The 6,000-nt window shown below is 35.0% G+C and overlaps 1 protein-coding gene across 1 annotated transcript in view; it reads right to left on the reverse strand.

Moving 5' to 3' along the window:
* cacna2d4a (calcium channel, voltage-dependent, alpha 2/delta subunit 4a) overlaps positions 1-1,306 on the reverse strand; it is a 106,105-nt gene extending 104,799 nt beyond the window's left edge. Inside the window, exon 1 of the mRNA XM_038289366.1 lies at positions 1,077-1,306. The gene's annotated coding sequence lies outside the window, so the exon portion shown is untranslated. The remainder of the gene's footprint in view (positions 1-1,076) is intronic.
* Between the last annotated feature and the right edge of the window lie 4,694 nt (positions 1,307-6,000).

Below are 6,000 nucleotides of genomic sequence, written 5' to 3' on the forward strand. Positions count from 1 at the left end.
TAGTTCCCACTTTGCCTTGGGTTTCTCCAAGTGAGGTGTGCAAAAGGGACTCATTCTGATGCCCGATCCAGTTCAACTTATTAATTTTTTTTATATGGAGGAGCAACAGTTCTATTCATGTTCCCCCAAATGATGGAGCTCCTCTTCCTCCAAGCTATAAACTGAGCTAAGGCCCCCCAAAATAAGCCAGACTGCTTGTATCTCTGATGCATTGCACCATATATATCTAATGCTCTGAACCTCCATATACATGCATTGTTTTGATCACTGCTGCACTTTATGGAATGGACATGTCATGAGAGCTGTACAAAACAAAATTTAGTTTTGTTTACACTGTCTACAAAAAATGACAATAAAAACTGTATAAGTAATAACCCTTATCTCATGACCACATGTGATAGTCAGAATGTAAATAGCCCTGTAAATTGAGAATTTTATTTTACCAATATAGATCCGAACTGCAGCCACAATCATGCCGTCAAGGCATCTACCTGTCTGTAATCACATGGGAACAAAATACTGATATACTTTGTCTTTGTCCTTTGTTAAAAACCCAACAAATGGACTCTACCTGGACTACACCCTGAGAACACATGAATGATAACTAGCCCAAAGGGTCAGTAATAAAAGAAATCACTGACTGAGTGCAATCCATAAAGGCAAATAGGTTGATTTACCTCTCCATTTAACCCATCCCTTTAGGGAGCAGTGGGCTGCCATTGTGTGGCGCCCTAAGAGCAATCAGGGGTTAAGAGTCTTGCTCAGGAACCGAGAGTGCAGGCTGTGGGGATCTAACCAGATACTTGCAACCTTCTCAGAGCCCAAGCGCACTGCTCTAACCCACTAGGCTAAAATTCCCTCTTTAATTGATAGATAAAATTTTTAAAAGCACCCATACTCTGGCAGCACCCCCAAAATGCCCCAAAGGACATCGCTGTAGCTCTTCCCCAGATCTGCCATGATCTGTGGATCTTTAATAATCCCAATATAGAAGATATTATTGTGAAAAGAGGCAGGACTTTGTATTAATAATACTAAAATGTAATGTTGAATCAGTAGTAAAGGATGGTACTCACAGCGTCATGTTCACACAGCTTTAAAGAGGCATGGTGGTCAGAAGAGAAAGAAACGAAATGTGGAAAAAGTCTGAATGTCTGGTTTGATGTCAGCTGAGCTGAGTATGCCCACATTTCAAAGAATCTGCAAACTTTTTATTCCGGGGGTCAGAGGTCACGTCTGTGCACAAGGGGTCCTGATTAAGTCCCGTCATTCTTCTACACCTCACTTTCCAGGGTTTTTAATTTGATTGCTGTCACTTTTATCCTCTGCTTCATTGTACAGTCCGCGTTTTTTTTTCTTAAATCCAGAAAAATAAGAACTGAAATAAAAAAACAAAAACAATCTTGGGTCAACCCTGAAACAAAATCAGTCCAAGTCAGATTTCTTTTTAGGAAAAAAAGAAGAGACAGTAATTTGATTCCCGGTAAAATAAATCCATCATTGTGAGAAGTTTTCCTTTCCTCCTGCAGTCAGTCTCACATGGTCAGGGTTTAAAAGGAGAATTACTCAGAAAAGAATTAATACTGAGAGATGATAGACTGATGAATGCATTGTAAGGACATCCTCTCTCTCCAGAGTATATTTTCCTTCTCTCTTCCAGCTCCACTTTATACCATAATCCAACCAGGATTAAACCCCTCCTCCCTCCATCCCTCTCACAGTCCACACACACGGACACAATATCTATTTTATCCCCCAACAGTGTCTGACCCACAGTGTTTTGTTCCCTGCTCTTCTTTCTAGTTGTGTCTTCTGGCCTGTTTTTTTTAATCCTAATTTTTCTTCAACTTTTTCAGCATTCTTCTCAAAATCACCCTTTATTATGTTTACGCTTTATGCTTTTTCTCTTTGCTTAGTTTTATAGATATTACCAAAAGATAGAGAAGAAAAATGATTGACAGAAATGTGAATATCTATGGTAGAAGAGAGGAAATGCTAATGCACCTGTATGGTTGGTTATTCTAATTATATTTTTGTATTTGCAGGCTGCTTTAAGTTGAACAAGGGACACTTTTGTGATTGAGGCGCAAATGCACAGAGACACCTAGTGGACTCTCGCTGCCAAACGTGAACAAACCACTTATTTTAGATTAAAGTACAAACAGTTTTACAAAGCTCAAAAATAGCCATCATTTAATATAGTTTCAAATGCGCTTAAAGATTAATAATGAGCACAACATATACATACACTTATACAATAACTAATACATCCAATCACTAATGAATGCTTGTTTCTACTGTAGCATTCTTATTGTAATTTAAAATGTTTATACATGTAAACTAATATGCATATTTTTATTTTATTGTTAATTATTTATACTATTGTTTGTTACACTTTGTACATATCTTTATTTTTATTTACAAGGAAGCTTATTTCATGAGGGCATTGGATCATTTTAATGCACATATTTAAATTGCCCCACTAAATGAAAATTAATTTAAAAAAACATATTTTTAGATATTCAATGGATTTTTTTGCACTTCATTGTTCATAGATACCCAAAGTAATGGCTCCATGTCTTCACATTGCTTGCACCAAGTAAGTTTATTCCTAGTATAAGTTAGACTTAGTCAGGGTTGCCATTTGCCTTGAGATCCTGGGTGTGGTATCCACAGAAAGGATTTTAAAGTGCTGTTGTGGAGAAAAAAAAAGCATGAAGCTTTGGAAACAGTATCAGAAGTTTAGATGTTTGCTTATAAAATATATTACCAGGTCCAAGAAGATGTTTGTCCAAGACATTTTAATAATGTTAATTCGAGCCTGACAACTGCATTATCCAAGTGCTGCAAAAGCATCTTGTCACCGTTTGCTTTACTAAGGCAGTTGTGCAGCTGCAGGAAAAACACTTTGAGAATGGAGAAAATTGGGTCTTGGGGGGCAAAGATTGGGGACTGTTTTTAAGACAATGGAATAAGACTAACATTTAGAAACTCAAACCCATTTCTATATTTATTTTCTACTAACTAACACAGTTCCAGATGGCTTAGGAATCCTGAGTCCTATGAACCTCTCCATTTCCCCCTGCTACAGTAAATAAAGATGTTTAGTGTTCAGATAAAACACAAACTAAAAGCTTTTAAATGCACGGCTCTTTGTGTTGTTTTCTCCTTTCTCATTTTTTTTATGACATTCGAGCCCTAAAATTCAGAACTATAAAGTGCAATAATATAATAACTGATAAATGCATTTTGGTAAAAATAACTCTACAATAACATGTTCCATGAATGTGTCATTTGTGGTGGTTATATTGCTGCTTTAGCTCTACCACCCTGCACACAACCTTGTAAAAAAACACTTTTAAACATTTGTATATAATCTAATAAGATTACTTATATATTGTGTATAATAATTGATCAATCTTTGTGAAATGAATAAAAGCTGCTTGCTTCTCATGAGGACCAAAGTGTTTCAGATTCCTGCAGAAACGTAGGAAACTATATTATTATTCTTTAAAGGTATTTATATCTGTTCAGTACAAGTTTATTTTACATTCTTTTTTTTTAACCTTACTTGATCAATTTCAGTATTTTATTTTTTTTTCTATCCGCTCTGCGTCCACTATTAACATAAAGCTTTAAAAACAGTAATAATCTAATGAAAAAAAGAGCATTACTTACCAATGTCACTGCAGAATTGAACTATTGCTCCATCTTGCATTCATTGTAAGCAGCTCCACTGTTTAAGAACAATCTAAAGATAATTTAAATACATTACAGTCCAAAAAGTAACACTCAACACTGAAACATGGTCACCCAATAGCTCTTGGCTGATATCAGCAGCACATAGCCTTCAGTAGATTTCAGTAGTAACAGTGAGCCCGCCTCTCTGGACTAAACAAACGCACACGTGCAACTAGACACACAAACCAAAAGCCATTGATCAGTCTAGGCTAGAGCTAATAGTCAGCCCTTATGTTTAGCTCCATCAGCTAAACCACCGATCTGAAACCTACTCTTCTCAGCGAGAAAAAAAAAAGAAAAAAAAAACATTTGCCAGTTTAAGTTACCATCTTTTTGGTGCTTTTAAATAGAAACTGGTCCAGTTTTAAATTTGCAACATCTGTGGTGGTATATTTGAAAGAATATGTAATTAGAATTCATCCTGGTGATGATAAACTCACTGGGGAAGGAAAGCAGGAAGGAAAAAAGGGGAGAGGCATACAAAACTTTCAATTGTTGGGGGGGAAAAAAGTGGCAGCATGGGAACAGTCCGCCTCTAATCATTTCACAACGTGTTGCATAATTTTTGAGGGGGTTTCCAGTTAAAATAATACCATTAAAAGCTTTAATGACATACAACACATTGATCACAAAGGAAAATAAAAACTTTAATTACATTTCAAATAAAATTTTAGCATGAGATTCATGCCCACAGTGAAAGTATAGCATTATTTTAACCACAAATCCATGTTGTATATTCCTTATATTCCTTTTATGTCTAATTTAACCCTGGTAAGAGACAGCTATATCAAAGAGAGGTCTTCAATCCATCAGTTCAATGTTAGACACCTTTTCTCCATCCCTCGTATCATGCCTAGCTTAAAAAAAACCTCAAACACATGGAAAAAAAAACACATTGCATTTGTCGCGGTTAATTACCAAGCTCTTTCGGCTGGAGCAGCTGCTGATTAATCACTGTGGACATTACGCTGCACCATCGATTGCTTTAAAACAAGGCAATGAAGTGGCAATAAAGCAATAATGAGAACACATTTTAAGGGATTAGTGTTAAATCTGGGTTTCATCCATCTTCAGGAGAAATGATCATAAAAGCAATGAAACTAACAGCCAAAAGAAAAACGAGTTTGGATTGGAACATTTATTAACCAGTTAAAAAAAACAACACTATTATAACCCTTTTTTGAACAAAATGCCTCAAATTATACAGAAAAAAACAATCAATTAGACAATATTTGAATTAAAATATAAACAATTTTAGAAATTAAATGCATGTTGTTTATATTGGTGTTATGAAAGCTACATATTATTTTAAAATAGAAAAATAACTTTTTAATTAAACATTCTCTGTCGTTTTTTTGTTGGGACTGCCTCTGTACAAGTTACAGCTACAGCTAAACACACACCGTCTCTGTAACATATTTCAAATCAAAAGAAACTTGGTTTGGTGGCAAATAGTATTGATAAAAAAAAAAAAAAAGTTTAATTAACTAACTAGATCAGCTCAACTAGACTTAAAAAGTAGGAAGTGAATAAAATGAAGGTCAGTGCAAATTCTCCAGATGACATATTGATATTTTTGTTGCCTAATTTATGAAGCTTGCTGTGTGGCAACAACCTGAGTTAAAAAATCGCCACTGCGAGAACATTTTGTCAGCTAACCTTGCATATTATTATTTTCTTACCTGTTATAATGTGTTTTTGTGCACTACTTCTATCTTTTTCTAAACAATGCTGTTATCCTAAAAGGTTCCAGACAGTAAAAATAAAGTATATTATTAATATAAAAAAACGGCTGTCCCCTCATAAAATCAAATAAATCCTCCAAGTCCTATAAGCAGAGTCTGAGGTAGTGCAGGTTTTCCTAAGCTGCTTTGTTTCTTTAAGCTGGACTAGATGTTGAACTCAAAAATTTGATGCTTAGCTCAAAGAGAACTACTAATCCCTTGAAGAGCCATGAAAGTTTTTCCCAAAGGACCCCGATTGAAACACGTTAAAAAAGAAATATCTGACTGTAGCTCTGCTCAATCTGTTAAATTTGAACAATCTTCATTTAAAGGGCAAATATTTTACATAATAGTCTAAAACCTATAAGAACAAAATCTAATCTTGTGTTATTCAAATATTAATCATCTTTCACATTATTTTTCAAAGAAGTTATCTGTCATTTTTACACCAATTAAAATCAGAGGGAAGGAGATAAGACATCTGAACGAACTAGGTACTGAAGTTTACCGGTTAAACATAAACAGAGGTTGTTAC

This window comes from Cyprinodon tularosa, unplaced genomic scaffold (assembly GCF_016077235.1).
Source record: "Cyprinodon tularosa strain WSP-4 unplaced genomic scaffold, ASM1607723v1 ctg268, whole genome shotgun sequence".
NCBI lineage: Eukaryota > Metazoa > Chordata > Actinopteri > Cyprinodontiformes > Cyprinodontidae > Cyprinodon > Cyprinodon tularosa.